The sequence below is a fragment of the Mytilus californianus genome, unplaced genomic scaffold (genome assembly GCF_021869535.1).
Source record: "Mytilus californianus isolate M0D057914Y unplaced genomic scaffold, xbMytCali1.0.p SCAF_7, whole genome shotgun sequence".
NCBI lineage: Eukaryota > Metazoa > Mollusca > Bivalvia > Mytilida > Mytilidae > Mytilus > Mytilus californianus.
The window spans coordinates 56,159,965-56,178,106 of record NW_026262723.1 but is presented as its reverse complement, the minus strand read 5'-3'; positions in this window follow the sequence as shown (position 1 = coordinate 56,178,106).

Here is an 18,142-nt window from a genome sequence, read left to right as displayed (position 1 = left end):
GAAATTAATTGTTTTTGTGTTTTTTTTTTAATAGATGTAGCCGCATAATTTCACAACACTACACCCAATATTGTATTTTTCTCAAAACTCACAACTTTATCTGCAGTTACCATGATTGTAACCAACCAATATACATTGTTCGGTTGGCATTAATTTTCTGACAAGGCTTATATGATCTACATATCAGCCAATTTTTAGAAAGATCGGTGACTATATGTGCCGAAAAAGTTTAAGTGGTTACAGAGAATGAGTATTAACAATTTGAAGATATCCTGACTGGATAGTATTTTTTTCTATATAGTATTATACATGTATTCAAGTACCATTAATTTTTACAACGAGTACTAATGTTTACAATAATAGTATATTTATTCAAAGAGGGTCACTCATTTGGATTAAACCAATTTTTATAGTGAGTTTGACTCCGAAGGTTCAACTTAAAGAAATGTCAAACAAATTGGAAGTTGTAATCCTAAAATTTCAAAATTGAAAACTCTAATAGTAAAGATATTTTACAGAAGTCCACTACGGACATGGTTTTGATCAATATTCTAGATTAATAACTAGAATAGCATACCACTATAATGTCCTTCAACCAAATCGGCATATCGCTTGCTAAGTTTTTTACAAAGCACCAACTACAGGTTTTCCTCCATAAACTCGCAATACATTCAAAGGTTAACCATGTGAGAACTACTGAAGTTTTTGTTTTCTTTATTAATACAAATTTAGATTTTGTATATATCTTCCTGTTCATTGTACATTTATGAAAAACATGTTGTTTTAAAGTAGATCAAGGCGATGAAGTCAGTTTTTTTCGAAAAACATGGTGTTGTTCATTTCATTTATTCGTCCTTGTAGTAAATTTAAAAATCACTAAAAGTAAAAACAGTCAGCTACACAATGTGCCGCAGTTTCATGTTTTATTTAGGGACAACATATATTGTGATATTGATTAGAAAAGCAGGTACGTCGAACATTCTTTGGATTCAACTTTAAATGATAATTTATTATACGATTATTTTCACTTTTGCAAGATCTCATACTGCTATAATTATTGTTTTGTTTTTTACCAAGAAACCAATGTAACGGTAGTGTTCCCCACGGCTTTTCCTATATTTAAAGCGCTGTGCAATCATCATTTTTCAATTGAAAAATTTAGCAGTCTCGAATGCAGACACTTCTTCTCAAAGAGTGCAATTATAGGATATATATGTTCGTAACCATTCATCCAAGCTAGTCTTGTCTCAGGTTTTGAATAGACACTACAATATATAGATAAATTGATAAATGTTCTTTCATTAAATGTTGACGCATGAAATTATAGAGTGTTGTTTTAGTTTTTCCAGCACTGGGACTCTGCTGTTTGACTATGAGTCCCCGAGGGTATCATCAGCTCATTAGTCAGTACTTCGGAACTGACATGATTTATAACAAACCTTTTGAAAATTGGCCGTTTAAAAAATTTGAAACTCACAAAGTTGACCTTAGATGGATTTTTGGCTATTATTCTAGGTCTTCTTTGGTTATATAGCTATTCAAATGTTTCGGTTCTAATACATCCCTGGCTTTCAAACATTCGGTTTTAACCGTTCCGGATGAAGGTAAATCCTGAAAAGCGCTTAGGACGCATGAAATTTTAACGCGTTGTTTTCATTTTTTTGTTTTCATAAATCGTTACCTTTGTCGTAAATGACAATTTTAAAATAGAAAAGTGCAAAAATGATGGACAACTTTTTATCCTAATAATTAATGGATGACTGGTACAGCATCACCATAGAGAGTACAGATAGAATGTATCTTTCAAGCAACCTACCATTCATCTTTTTGTTGGGGCATTTTTTTTTTCTCTCTTGGAACACATATATTTCTAATCAAAATCTGAAACAAGTATTTCAACACATCAATGTTTTCGTTTCACTATATTTGGTCTAGGTATACAAAAGGAGATGTGTGAGCTTATATTGGGTGCATGTAAAATTGGTTTAATCCTACCACAGTTTGTGCATGCACAAAGTCAGCCTAATGAACCATGCCTGTTCCGAGACACGTTTGAAATGTATGCTATTTCATGGCGGCTAGTTTTGAATGGTTGAGGAGGTAGGAGTGCCCAAAGAGAACCACTGCCTTGTCTATACTTGCAGACAGTACTTGAACTTCAAAGTGGTATACATGTGTTGTTAAGTCGCTTTTTCGTTGACCAACATGTATACCTCGCACCTCTTATCTTCATCGTATTTTTTTTAGTTAAAACACACTTAAATCAATGCATGAAACTCAGCAAATGTGTTTAACTGTCACAATTTATTATATTGGTATTATTTCGAAACGAAATTAGGACAACACTAATTTAAAATTGAAAATCTCTTTGAATGTTTCTCAAAAGAGTTGGAATGGAAGAGTTATCAGATTTGTCATTTCCAACTATTGTAGTTCTGCTTTGTTTTGTAAATCAACATTATACATGTTACAATGTATATATGTACTATTATCTGTTCGTTTTTTTAATTACACACCAAAAGTACTCGTCCGTTGTCCTGCCATATACTTGTTATTCTGATAAAATTGTTGGTAACTTGCTTATTTGCCCATAGAAATACATCCATCATCAAATGCAATTAAAAACGTAAACCGATTCCGGAATAAGATATGAAGCAGCAGCACCGTCTTCTTTTGAACGAAAAGACAAAAGACTAGAATATATATATTTGTTTCGCTTATTAGGTATGATTTAAATTTGCATAATCGATGTGTTGTTGGCGTATTTGTGTTGTGTTTATTTTCTTGCCAAAACGTTGCTTTAGTCCATGAATGTTTGGTATTTTTATTTTGCTTGAAACGAATTCGCTTTGTTACAAATAATCTTAATTCTTATTATAAAAAAACAATAGTATAATTATTCAATTTACAGCAGTTTTATAGTTTGTTTTGTATATTTAAATTTCAAATTGTAATCCTTTTGCACTTAGTTGCTACCTGTCGTGAGATTGCTGAAGAGGTACATGTTACTTGGCTACAATTACACCGCTTTCATCGTACGCTCCGGTCTCATATAACAAACATGTATAAACTTTGGATATACGGGCATATTTCAATTCCGAAAGTAACAAAGAACAAAGCAAAAGCAGAACACCCTCTGTACTCAAAAGACGAAAAGTTTTGAATCTTCGGTCACGAACACACATCTCTTCTTGAAATTTTGTATCTTATTAAAAATTATCGCCTGATTAGATTTTGTTTTTTTTTTCCTTTTGAAATATTTTATATAAATCAGTTATCTACATCTGAAAAAATGATTTAATATAGAATTGTGAATGAGTGTTTTACGTGAACATTTTTTGTTACCTCCTTATTACTGTGCGAATCTATAATCGTTTCATTTTGTTGTTACGACTTAAATTAAAAACATAACACTGCCCCGTCAAAAAAAATTTGGAGAATGTAAAACGATCCAAATTCACTCATGATTGGATTTATCTTCATTATGAGCATCAAACAGATCACAGGCTGAAAATCTAGAAATTTTTTTGGAGTGGTGATACACACAAGGGTTCATAGTTCTCTTTTATCATCTCGCACTAAAAAACAAACATAACCCATTGTAATGTATTCGGTTTTACTAGGTTTATCATTATAATCATCGCTCAGAAGAATCTTTTTATGCCCCCGCAACTAAAAGTTTGGGGGCATTTTGTTTTACCCCTGTCCGTCCGTCCGTACTTCAGTCCGTCCGTACTTCCGTCCGTCCGTCCGTCCCATTATGGGTATATAGTTATTCTACATAACTCCTCCTACAGTTTATATGCTAGGAAGTTTTCACTTTTCTGGCTGTTTGTAAATATATTGAAGGTGTGCATGTGGTGAGGGTTTTGATTTTTGTTAATATTTGCTCTTTCGGTAGACAGTTGAACTTTGTCATTTTTGGAGTATAAGTGGTGCATAACGTTATAGTTATTCCGCATAACTCCTCCTACAGTTTGAATGCTAGGAAGTTTTTACTTTGCTTCATGTTTGTACATATATTGAAGGTGTTCATGTAGTCAGGGTTTTGATGTTTATTAATATTTGCTCTTTTGGGAGATAGTTGAACTTTGTTGTATTTTGAAATAACACTTTCCATCGGCGGGGGCATCATTTGTGTCTCCCAGACACAATAATATCTCAAAGAAAGTCCTACATTGACTTTGTTATAATACAGTTACTTCAGAGTGGAGTGCGGGGGTATTATTTTGTCTAGTTTTTTGTTTGTTTTCCAGAACACTAGTACAGATATACGCAAACAACACGATGTGTTCTCCCTGTCAGTGTCAGTGTCAAAAATCGTTTATTATAGACAATGCAAATTGTGCAGCAAACACGCAATATTCAATCATTTCCATAATATAACTTACGTTTTCTGTATATGTTTATACAATACGAAGTCTGTGCATTTAATTTATCAGACACATTATTCTCAGTTGGAGCTTATTAGCTCTTGCTCTTGCTCTTACTCGGAAAAAACCATGTGCCTATCAGAAAACAAGCAAATAACATTAAAAAGTCTTTGGTTTGCCCCGATCAATTACCGAACAATCGAATCTCGAAACTCGCGGTAGGTGATGTTCAACGACATTCACTTGGATGAAGATACATTGCATACGAAATTCTAAATGCATTCTTTTAATTCATCAAACATTTCATAATAACTGTTGCATCTGTTGTATCCGGTAAAGAAAAAGAAAAAAAATGTCTTTCGCAGAAATACAGAAAAAATCATAAAATCGAAATTTAAGGGTCATCTTTGATAATTTTATATGATAAAACAATTCTTTAGTACTTTTATTTTATAGATCATTGTTTCTAAAGTTTAATAAAAGTATATATATTTAGCCGTTGTATCCTTTTCTTTTATTATTATTATCGCAATGGAAAAAGTTTTTATTAATAACAGCTATATCAAAAAGTGACGAATAGTCTTTTGTTTAATTACCAATAGAAATACTGGGATTATATTAATTGTATTCATGTATTAATAGCAGGACATTATTGTACTATTTTAAAAATTGTGTTGAAGGAAATATGTTCTAAATTAAAATGATGTGAAACATTATATGGAATCAAAATGATGTGAAACATGATATGGAACCAAAATTTACTTGAATGGTTTTATTTCTGCTTGGTTTCATTCCCTGTAAAGTAACAGCAGGTAATTACAAAACTTACTTGAATGCATGTCTCTTGGTTATTAAATTATTTTTGTTTTTCAAATATAGTGTAACAACGACTGAAAGTTTAATAATCAACTAAAACATTTATTAATGGTCGAAGTTTTTTATATCAGAAAATTTCAGAAGAGTTTGAAAGAAGATCCAACCGATACAACATGCCAAACAGTACGATTAGAGCTTAAACATTGTTAAAAGGATGATACCGAAAATACTTCCCTCGAAATGTGTTTCTTGTATTTTAATTTTCGTCAGGTACATTTACAATCGACTGAGTAATTATTTGTGTTATATATGTTGTGTACAAGTTATCATTTTGTAAAAATTACAATTTGTACCAAAAAAAATGTACAAATTATCATTTGAGTTTTAACTTTGTACAAGTTGTAATTTGTCCAAAAGATAACAATTTGTACAAAATTTGACTAGAATTCACTTATAACTTGTACAATTATGATAATGTATAATATGGATTTGGTTTAAAAAGCATTGATACACACTATAGCATTTCTATTTAATGACCACACAGTTAGTCTTATTTATGAAATACAAAAATAGTTCTGTATCATTTGTTTGAGCATGTGAGTTTATTATGGGACCGAGAATTGCACAACATCTTTTGCTTTTTACATTTAAACAAGTAATTATTTGAATCTTGAATAATTTTGAATTCTGGAAAATTGATAAGAAATGTATAATGAAAACTAGCCCAACTTAAGCGCATGGCTAATGTTTAAATTACTTTTACTGATATTTCAGTATGAACTTGCAACCCCCCTTTAGCCGAGCATGCATCTCTAACCCTCCTAAATTGGGTTAGTTTTTGTCATATATTTCTTTTCAATTTTCCAGAATTCAAGTATATTCCAGATTCAAATAATTCCTTGTTTTTTCATTAAAAAGTGCTGAACCCCTTTGCATTTACATGAAAGAAACCCTTGACAAACAGTTTTTAAAAGCTTTTTAACTGCTTCAGGTGGCGAAAGCTGAAGCTCACGAACCGTTGGTGCCAATAAACACGTGTCTTAAACAGCTTCAATTTTATTTCTAGACAAATAGCCTGTTAAAATTCCTACAGCTGTTCTAATGCGGTATCATAAATCCTGATGAACACATGATTGTGCTTTCATGTATTGTACTATTCTCTGCTAGGTTCTGATGATCTTTGACAAATTTATTTTGTTGATCAACAATGCTGGCCATGTTTCCACCATTGCATCATATGAGTAAACGACCATAGGAGGGTTCACAAACACCGGGTATATATATCAAACAATTGACACCAAAATATTGAATAGTCCAAAAGTGTTCCAAAAGAGTTGAATGCAAAAATGTTTTCCTCAAAGCAATTACAATGTATTACTGTTAAAAATATATAATGTTGAATTATCTTATATATGTTGTATAAGTTATAGGTGAATTTTAGTCAATTTTTGTACAAATTGTAATTTGAACCAGCATTTTTGGACAAATTATAATTTGTACAAAGTTTACATACAAATTATAATTTGTACAAAGTTAACATACAAATTATAATTTGTACATTTTTTTTGTACAAATTATAATTTGTACAAAATGATAACTCGTTCACAACATAAAGTCGTTGCGGTATAATTGCCAATGAGACAACTATCCACCAAATTTTAAATGAAGTGGATGAACACATTTATAAGCAACCGCACTACTTCAACAATGTGAATGTTTCTAAACGCCTAGTGTCAAATATTTCATGCATAGTATCGCTTAAAAGAATAGTTTAAGTATGGTCAAATCTCATGTAATCCTGCCGATGGACATGATTTCCAAGCTGGTTTTCAAGCTCTGTGTGGTGTTTTTGGTTAATGGCTTTTCAACATTTTATACTTTCTCATCACCAATATATTTGGTATCTATATATAGCTAGTACCAATGATGCTAAATAAATGCTCGCCTAAAAAGGATAGTTATAAATGAGACTGTTAGTTTCTTCTTGAATTGTTTCAAACGTTATCATGTCTGGAGATTTTATATCTGTAAACATTTAAAATCTATATACAAGTTTTTGCTGCCAAATGGGATGCTTCGGAGGTCTATGATTTGCCTCTTGCTTCTAAATTTTTGGATTTATTGATAATCTAAGTTTAATACTTCCTTTTGTCCAATATTTGGTTATGTGCAAAGCCGATTAATAAAACATTTATTACATATGCAATCTATGGGGTGCATCAAAGAACTTTTGTATCTTATAAATTTTAATTAGAAGTGAAAGTATATATAGATTTTTATGTGATACATTTTAAGAACATTAACAAATAAAAGGGGTCAAAACACACCAGCCAACATCGTCCTTGTCATTTTTGCCTGGAGAATGTTGAGTCCTTATACGATTACATGATCTGTTCTGTCTACAGATTGTTACGTTATTTTACATTATGCTTGTTAAGTTTCAATTGGCGTATTGTAAAGAACAATCAAAATACTTGACAAACCGATAAGAGATTCTCCTGATATAGATCTGTCATTTAATGACAAGGACCAATTTCCTAAAATTGAATACAATACATTTGTAAACTTGAATTGATATTTCACTCGGTAAGATTATAAAACAAAATCGTTATTATTCATATAATAGTAATAGGTTTCTTTTGAATGGGAAGATCATAGAATTATATAATCGCCTTATCTCAAGTAGTGTTGCCTGACATTTTATTGAATTCAAAACTATTAAACCTTGCAACATATTATTTGGACAGCCGAGTCTAGAAATGACGTCAGCTGTTATCTTTGTAAAATATTTCTTTTTTTTTTTTTTCGAAAGGAATTATGTGTTATTGGAAGCTTTTGTCCTGGTTGCTTTGAATTCATGCTTAACATTTCTTTATTTTTTTGGTCAATTTACAAATTGACAAGTCTGTTAAGGAAGTGTAATGTTACGTTATATAGATACAATGGAAAAGCGTGGATTCTTGAAAAAGAAACCATGAACCCGGAGTGCGAATGGTTTGTTTTTCATGAATCTACGCTTATCCATTGTATCTATAACTTAAACTATTGTGTTAACTTCTTTTCAAAATTAAAGCCTTTTCTTAATTAGAAGGTATTGTAGGTGAGTTTAAATAACCATGTTATCGTGTCCAACGATGCATTGATAAATCTCAGATCACAATTAATTGGTTAACAAAATACAAATATAACACTTCTACCTTTAAAGATCTTTATATTATCAGGCATCTGAATATTATCTGTTTTAAGAAAATAAGACATATTCGAACTTATTTCTAATAAAATTGAGAATGGAAATGGGGAATGTGTCAAAGTGACAACAACCCGACCAAAGAGCATATATAAAGTATATTTAATAAGTATGTTACCGAAATTTCTAGCAAGCTAGGCACATCACGGTTTTCTCGCATAGGAATTTGCGAACAAACATTTGTAAAATTATGTAGTAAAACAGATGAAATCATACTATATTTATACAACAAAAATTGACAAATAGAATGCAATCATTTTTGTTTCCAACATGTGAAATAGCCAATAATAATCCAAAAAATAAACGGTAAAACTAGCTATAATTACAAAAATATCCACTATAACATGCAAAATTAGAAAAAAAAACAGAATTGGGACAACAGAGATAATACAGGGATTCGAACCTAAACCGACAAATCCCTATCTTTTAACTCGTTGATTTTAAGCATGCTAACCTCGCGGCTACCAACTTATACTATACGACTGCCCATTGTGTATATATATAAAGGTACAACCCCTGTGTGTCCGATGTTCATTTATATATATATATATAAAATAGACATCTAAGTTGTAACCCATTGGTAGCCGAGAGGTTTTGTCGATGTGTTGATGTCAGTCATTCATAACATATTTCAAGGAAGGGTTCGATTCCCAGTGAAGGCATATACAAATTACAAAATTAAAGGTAATTTTTTAAATAAATTCCATTAGTGAACAGAAATCAGTAAATTAGCCAATTCGAACTTAATGAAATTAGACATACAAAGGAAACAATTGAATATAATTTGATGAGTCCATTTCAGCGGCAGATTTAGAAAGCGTTGATTCTAGAAAAAGAATCCACGGTAAATGAATAGGCTGACGTCACCACAATGGTTTAACTCAACTTTCTGTATTGTTGTTGTTTATCGTTGTTATTCTGTTTACCATTTTAACAGTATTGTAGGTTGATCAGACCAAAATAAATAATCGATATATACATAGTTACTGTAAATGCACACCATGCCATAATACTATTTTTACTATAAAAGTTCTCTTTTCTCATTGACTAACAAGATATAAAATCTTCTTTGATTAAATGTTATATTGACCGCGGGAAACTTCCAGAGAGGTTAATATAAGATTTGGGACAGCTAACGTGTACCTATAAAGAGTTTTTTTTCTAGGCATCGTCAATAACGTAGGCTTATTACGTCATGACCTTTCTAATTTTCCTCCTTTTTTCGATGTTATTTTTTAAATAAATCTTATTCAATGTTTAAACTTATAAAAGGTTAGATGGTGCTAACGTAGATAATATACTTAATAAAATAAAGAGCAGTTAAATATGTCATGAGCAAATACTAAAAATTGCAGATGGATAAAAAAAGTAATATAATAAACGATTGTTGACTTTTGATATCAGTTGATACAATGATTTATCAACCCCATAGATAAGACATTCACTCTCGGCCGTCGACTTCGGTGAATATTATATATCTGGGGTTGATAAATCATTGTATCAACCGCATCAAAAGTCCATAATTGTATAGCGTCATTGAAAAAATATTACCTCGAGATGTAAATTTTAGGTTAGAATTTATTGTGTTATCGAGACAATGTGTTCGTATAAGTGAGAGAAAACAAAACGGTATCATATCTTTACAAAATCCATTATGAGTTTGTTGACCGTTGTGTTTTACATCTGTTTTAGAGATGACTGTGGGTTTTTTTTTCCAATTGTCGTAATAACAATCCCGTCATCATTTCACAAAACATTATATTACCGAATTAGACGTATCACCGAGTTTGTACTTACATGTCCAACACGATGGGAAGCACATGTGGAATAGGATTTTCATACATTTTCGAAGCAGCTAAAATCACCCCGGTTTAAGTGGGGTACGTGTTGTTCAGTCTTAGTTTTCTATATTGTGTTTTGTATACCGTTCTTTGTTTTTTGGTCGTTTTTCGTCATGGCGTTGTCAGTTTCTCATCGACTTCTCAGTTTTAATATCCCCTTGGTATCTTTCGCATCTCTGGTTATAATAGTATTTGTATTATATAAAATTACCAAATAATCTGACCAAATATGAAATGCACATATCTTTCATACTTACTGCCTACAGTAAGCAATCGATAGAAGATTGAGCAAGTGAAATGCAAAATTTGTATTATAGAAAAAATAGTATATTGATACGCATTAACTACAGGGTTGTCTTGTTGTAAACTTGCAACTTCACTGTATACATTTATCGCTGGTTTTGTTCCTTCAAACAAGTATTCACGGGTAAGTTTAATCCAAATATTTGTCAATTAAGTAATGGCTGCAATTATCATAACTGACCCCCAAATTTGCAATCCCAAACATTTTTTACCAGGTTGTCTACCATTTGTTATAAGTTAAGTAGTGTTATAAAACGCTGTTTACACTAACACATTATTGATCCATAACTGTGAGTTTAAAAGACGTTAGACACGAAAATAGAATTTGTATGGCGTGATTTAGATTTGCAACACTTTCATGGTGTTATATTATATATTAATGAATGAGGCTAAAGATACAATACAAACTGACAACGCCATGACCAAAACTAAAAGACGACGAATAGACAAACAAGTTCAAAAATCTAGTGGCACTTGTTGTGTTACTCGTGGTCAGTGCAAAAAACTGATATTAGACTCTATCGGTTATATATCACAATCCAGCGGATAATGGTTTCGAAAATTAAAACATATGCATGGACACTTGTAACATAGATATTCCATATTGGTCCACCAACCCACTTTGTTAAATTGATGTAATAGTTAATACAAGTAAATATGTAATTTGTATGTAAATTAACTTGATCACTCGGAACATTTGGTTATATAAATTTCTTGTACGCAGTAATGCTCTAAAAATGAAGTCATGATAGGAAACGCAATCTCTGGAATATTGTATCAATTTGGAGATATACTTCTTATGCAGGCGCTGCTATACCTTTGCTACATTAAAATGGAAAGTTCACAATAAGGAAGCTAAAGTACCCTTCTTGTAGTAAAGTTTTGTTTCTATCCGACCCTTATTGTAAATTTCTAGATGCACGATTTGAGGCAGGTGTAACTGTATACTTTGTATTCTTTGTTTCAAGTTGAACGATAAAGATCTAGATAGTTAACAAATTTCAAAGTATTTAGTGAGAAGACATCATTTATATTATCGAATATGCAAATTAATAAATGATTTCGGAAACTTAAATTACACGCTTTTATAACGCAAGTGTGAAAGGTATCGATTGTCTCGATTGTCAAATGTATAATCCATGGTTTGAGTTAAGTAATAACACTGAATTTTTCGGGCTACCACAATTACTTCATTTTTTTCGTCTATTACCCTAGATTGATTATCAGGAAAAGGAAACAGTGGTATTCGAAGTTGATTAAGTGAAAAAAATATATTTCACATTGTCTATTTATATAAACGGTAATACTTAAATAAGATAAACGAACAATCTTTTATTTAACAGGATAACCTCATTAACCAAAATTAGATAATATAATAGTAGACGCCCAATCTCTAGGGACAGCTGAACAGACCCCTCTATCTCCATTATTTGAAATATCTGATTCATGAGATGTTAGACAGATTGTCTAGATTCATTATCTGAAAGCAAAGGTGGTAACGTTTACATTTCATAGTTTTATGTTGTCACACTGCAATACTTAAGGAGAATATTTTGCTGGATATAGTCCCTTTCCATTTTTATTTCAGGCCATGGCATGACAATCAGCCCTAGACGAATGTCTTTGATAGAACGCTTAAGTTATTGTAGTCTAGCTTCTAAGGACGTTTGGAACTATTTATATGACGGAGAATATAGAGGTTGGGCTGGCGGCATTTATTTTATTTTAACACACAGTGGATGATTCATCAAGGTATCAATAAAATCGATTGGCTATGAAAATGAATGTCATTGTTTCTTACATCACCTGATAATAACATTACACGGCAGCAATTTTAACAGTGGCCAACTGGTGGCAATAACTGAAAAAGACGTTCGTGCAACAAATACACTTATATAATTTAAGAACGATAACGATCATTTCTCAATGAACAACAAATGTTATTTTTCTGGTTTAGAATAGATCAATCTTTTTGAATACAAGAAGAGTAACTTTGTTATTGCATCATAATTTGAACAGACTATAGTTATAGCATTACATATTTGTTCTGTGTCACATAGAAATGCATTAGCAATTTGAAATATTTAAAGGAATACACAACGAATATTTAATAACAATATGTATATAAATAAATAAATATTCTGTAGATATTTCGCAGAACGAATAACCGTTATCAATTAAATCTGCCTGCTCCAAAATGGCGTCATATTCTATGTTATTTTTCTGTAATCGTAAGGTTTATACGTTATTATATATTTGTATATCCTGAATGTATCCACTTATCCTACGTAGTATGTGCTTATACATCCAAAATTTGAAAATGTATCATGCTATAACAAAATGTATAACACAACAGATTATATCTCTGGTACAAAGTAATTTCACAAGAGTTAACAGATTGAGTTTTGAGTTTCGTCCGTAATTTACGATTTATGAGAATGATGTGACCCTTCGACGTAGAAAATTGTTTATCTATATTCGTTGTCCGTATTTTTGCAAAGGTTCCTAATTCTATTGATTATATATTTTGTTTTCTTAATCATAAAGGTTGGGGCTACACATCGAGTTTGAGTTTTGTTTCCGTTGATTCATTTTGCATTTGGTGGTAAGACACATAAACTGTTTTGCTTCAGAAGTTAAGTTAGTAATGCAGTTGTTTGAAAGACCCGGGTTTTTCAATGATAATTTATACACAATTATTGATAGCATGGATATTCAAAATCACACCCGTAACAACTTAATGTTTGTCCTCGGTAAGTTTTTTAACACTCTTCTTAATGTAATGATACAGCTATGGGTATACAGGTTTTATATATAATAAATATTTATTTCTAAAACAGTCTTATAAAACTTGAGTAGTAAATATTGCATTGTTTAATACTTAATGTACAAGCATGACTCGAAAAATACAATGCGTGGATAAGTATGGCTTTCATTTACGGGATCCTCACTCTACTTCTACATTTATCACAATATGATAAACCCTTTAACAATATTTGGCTCCGCTTTTTAATTTATTTGTTCAGTTTTGTATATAAAAATGTGTGTATCTTTGTATTTTAGGTTGTTATAACAATTCTGGAGCAATGAATAGTAACGGTGTTCATGACATTAAAAGGTTAACATCGGCACTCTGTTCTGAAAAATGAAAATTGATACCATATTTTGCACTGAAAGTAAGTCATGTTGTTATTTTTTGTGGTTTCTCCTATTTTGTTATTGTTATTTCTTTATAAATGCATTTGGAACTTGTATTAAAACTAAAAGTTGTAATTTGTAGGGCTTGACCTATTTTCCTTCTTCCGTTTTGTCGTAACAATTTTAGAACCAGTTGTTGTTTACATATAAATTCCGTGCGCTGATTAGTTAGAGTTAGTATAACAATTTGTATTAAAGCTGTATATTCAAAATGTTTATGATGAGTGTAAGAATTTTCGTAAATAAAGAATATTTCTTTTTTCTACTTACATTTAGATACACGTCGTGTAGTTTGTAAAAAACATAAAAGAGACAATCAAATATATATCGACATGAACGTGTAAAAATGTGACGTGTTGTGTAAAACTGCCCAATGGTCAACCACCAATTAGATCGTAATGCAGGAGCTCCCCAAAAACATTGAAAAGGGAAAGGCAAAAGTTGAATAAGAATCAAAGTAATGATTTCCACCGTCTGCATAATGTAAGATATTCATACCATATTTTGCACAAGTTAGTAACGCGTTTTGTTCTTTTTCCATATTCTACACCGGCACTTTGTGCTAAAAAATAATACCATATTTTGGACTGAAAGTAGGTCATGTGGTTATTTTTTTGTTTCTTCTATTTAGTTCAAATCAGTGTTATGTCTTTATAAATGCATTTAGAAGTTGTTTAAAACCTAAAGTTACAACTTTAAAGTTTTTTCTTCCCTTTTCTTTCTGGTGTTATATCATTGGTGGCTGAAAAGATTTTAGAACGAATGGCTCTTTTGGAATAAATGGCGTTCGTTGTTTAGGCGTTACATAAATATTGTAATAAAACCTGTGTATTCAAATGTTTATGATGCCGAATAGAATTTAATCAATAACTATTTTTAAAACAAAATATTTCATTTTTTCTTTTTACATAAAGATACACGTGTAGTTTGAAAAAAAAAAAATCAAACAAACATATCAACGTTTTTTTTTATACCTACTATTGATATACTACAATCGTACTTTTTCCAACCCGTTATCAGGAGCTACCAATATTGTTCTTATCTGTAATTTAAAATACTTTTATTTATTTCTTTTATTTTAAAACAGAATCTCTCCATAAAGAAACAGTTAAAAAAATAGTAGTAACTTGCTTATTCATATATACCATTTGTCTTTCTTTGTACTTAGACTGATTTATGTTCTTAAACTTCAATCGCTTTTTAATATTGAGACACTCTTTTTTGCGGATGTACCATTACCTGAAACATACATTAAGGTTGGTTTTATTTTTATCTCGTTAAAAATATGCAATGTATATGATTTTGTAGAAATACGGCTTTTGCGATTGTTTTAAATTTGAACCATTTCCACAATCTGTCTCTTTCTATTGAGTGTATGCCATTTACATTCAGCATCAAAACAATAAACAAATGGTTTCTTTCATGAATTCAGTCACATTTACAGTATACCGTTGTGATAGGTGACCTACTGCAACATTTAAATTTTTATTCAGCTACCACCAATGTTCCTAACATACGATATGTAATAGTAAAAGTTCAATAATAAGTTACTATTGATATTAAAAGACCTTAGAACAAAAAGGGATTTGAACAGCCCGTTTTGTGAGGAGGTCTATTGTCAATATTAACTTAATCATTGAACTTTTACTGACTTACAAACCGTCAAAACCATATGATAAGTACGCCAAAAAATCACTCACAGAAGCTTAATTCCCCTGAATTTGACGAGTCTAAATATAATCAACTTAAATTATAGTTAAACAGTACTCCGACTGATATATACACATAACAGTTACCTAATTGCATCGAAAACGGACCGATTAAATGACAGTACATTATTTAATTATTTGATTATTATAATTATTTTATCATTAAATTACACCATAGGATAGTTTTATAGAATTAAGGGGTTAATTTATATTTTTAAATTCCAACTTTTCAAAATAATTATTTTTAATTTTATAAAATGAGTAAATCAAAACCCTTAACAGACCTCATTTACAACTGTCCAATGAATGTTCTGCACAAGAACTCCTTGTTATATATATTTGATGTTTTTAATCTGTCAGTAATCATGAAATAGATTTGTAAAGACCAGACCATAAGAAAACAGTAAGTAAACTCGTCAAAATAATCAGTAATTTAAACAGCTTGTTTCACAACTTCTAACCGAACAGACCTCGATGCATAAGGTCCTTCACAATATTCAGGTAAATGTTCATTTTGGTTTTGATTCTGTATTTTCCTACACTACGTAACATGCAAATGCAAAATAATTAGTGTTGTCCGTTCAGTCCAATAAATTAATAAATCTTAGTTTCTTTTTGTTTTTTTTTTGTTTAAATAAAAACTATGCCTGTAAACTTCGATGCATAAAATCGTATTCAAATAGCCTAAATGTAACATCTTTAGAATGAATTTATGTAGGTTGGAATCAAAACGTCTATAGATGAGATATTTTCGCTAGGTTGATCATCATTCTTAAATTGAAATACAATGTATTATATGAAAAAACAAACACTTTTTATTTTGTCATTCCTTTACACATCTAAATGAAGCATAAACCACTTGAAAAAAACTTTTACCTTTCTTAGTTTTATAATTGCCTAACATAATCATATATTTAAATGTAATTCTAAAATTGCCCGTTTATAAATTTTAAAATTATAAAGAAACTAAGGTTTCAACTCCCTCAGGCAAAGTTGACCTTAGATGGATTAGGATATTTGTTTTAGGTATTTTTGTCATATAGCTCTTCAACTGTTTCGGTACTTATCATCCCTCGGATTTCAAATGTTTGGCTTTGAGCGTTCCTGATGAAGGTAAATCCAGAAAAGCGCTTCGGACGCATTAAATTATTAAACGTGTTGTTTTCAATTTTTTACATCACTGGGTCGATACCTCTGCTGGTGGACTATCGGTCCCCGAGGGTATCATCAGCTCAGTAGTCAGTACTTCGATACTGACATGATTTATAACAAACTTTTCTAAAATTGCCCGTTTATAAATTTTGAAATTATAAAGAAACTAAGGTTTCAACTCCCTCAGGCAAAGTTGACCTTAGATGGATTTGGCTATTTGTTTTAGGTATTTTTGTCATATATCTCTTCAACTGTTTCGGTACTTATACATCCCTCGGATTTCAAATGTTTGGCTTTGAGCGTTCCTGATGAAGGTTAATCCAGAAAAGCGCTTCGGACGCATGAAATTATTAAACGTGTTGTTTTCAATTTTTTTTTTAATTTATAGAACTGTACAAGATCTTGTTTTCGTGTTCTATGTACATGGAATAATCTATAAAGTTGATTGATTGTTGTTTGCTTTACGTCCAGTGGCAAATATTTCATGCATGGTTATGGCGAGAACACATAAATTTCAAATACAATAGGTAAGTCTTGCAATAAGAGGTCGACATTTAGGTTGAATACCACTGGAAAATGAGGGTATATTGGATAAGGACAGAAATTTAACCTTGCAACAGCTGGTCACATCCGGACCCCACAAATAATTGGTGCAAGAGTTTTTAATTTGCATAGAGTTTGATCGATGAAATCTACTCTGAAGTCGGCCATCGATATTTACGTGTAGTTTCCAATATCGTTTAACGTATCTAATTTAGGTTAGATACTTTTAGCTCGATTTAGTAACTGTGAGACTTCTGTGGAACTGTAATGTGTATTGTACTTGAGTTTTTGGTATGATATTCTATACTACCGACCACCTGGTTGGTCTGGTGGGAGCGTGTTCGCCTCGAGAGCGGAGGTCACTGGTTCAAACCCCGACCGGGTCAAACAAAGATTAAATTGGTATTTGCTGTTTCAACGCCAAATACGCGCAATTAAGAGTAAGAGCAAAGACTGGTCGACTCTGAGTCAGAAATGTGTTCAGGTAGGGTGACTCTTCTTCCTGCGAACTGTGAACGTACACGTTAAAAATCCAGCTCAGCGTGTCGGTCTAGTACAAAGCAGGGTTTATATTCATATTATTATTTTTACATGTTGGCGTCCTGAATATGCATTTAATTTGCCGCTGGACGTTAAGCAGCCATCCATTATGATCATCATTTATTTTATCGTTACTATACAGTGAAGTGTTTTTCTTCTACTGGTTTATATTACAAGTTCTTTGATTTCCACCGACCGAAATTTAAAAAGAGCAGGGGATATTTTTTAACCACACATTTGTCCCTGTTGGGATATCTTTGACGATAAATATTATTAAATGAACTCCGTATTTTTTAGTCATGAGGCAGTTTTCAGCTTATTATTCTGTATAGGCATCTTTCTATTACAAAAGACTGTATGTTGACTCTTAATGTTTTGATTTGTTTGTGTCGTTGGGTTGCTGTCGCATTAATATATACC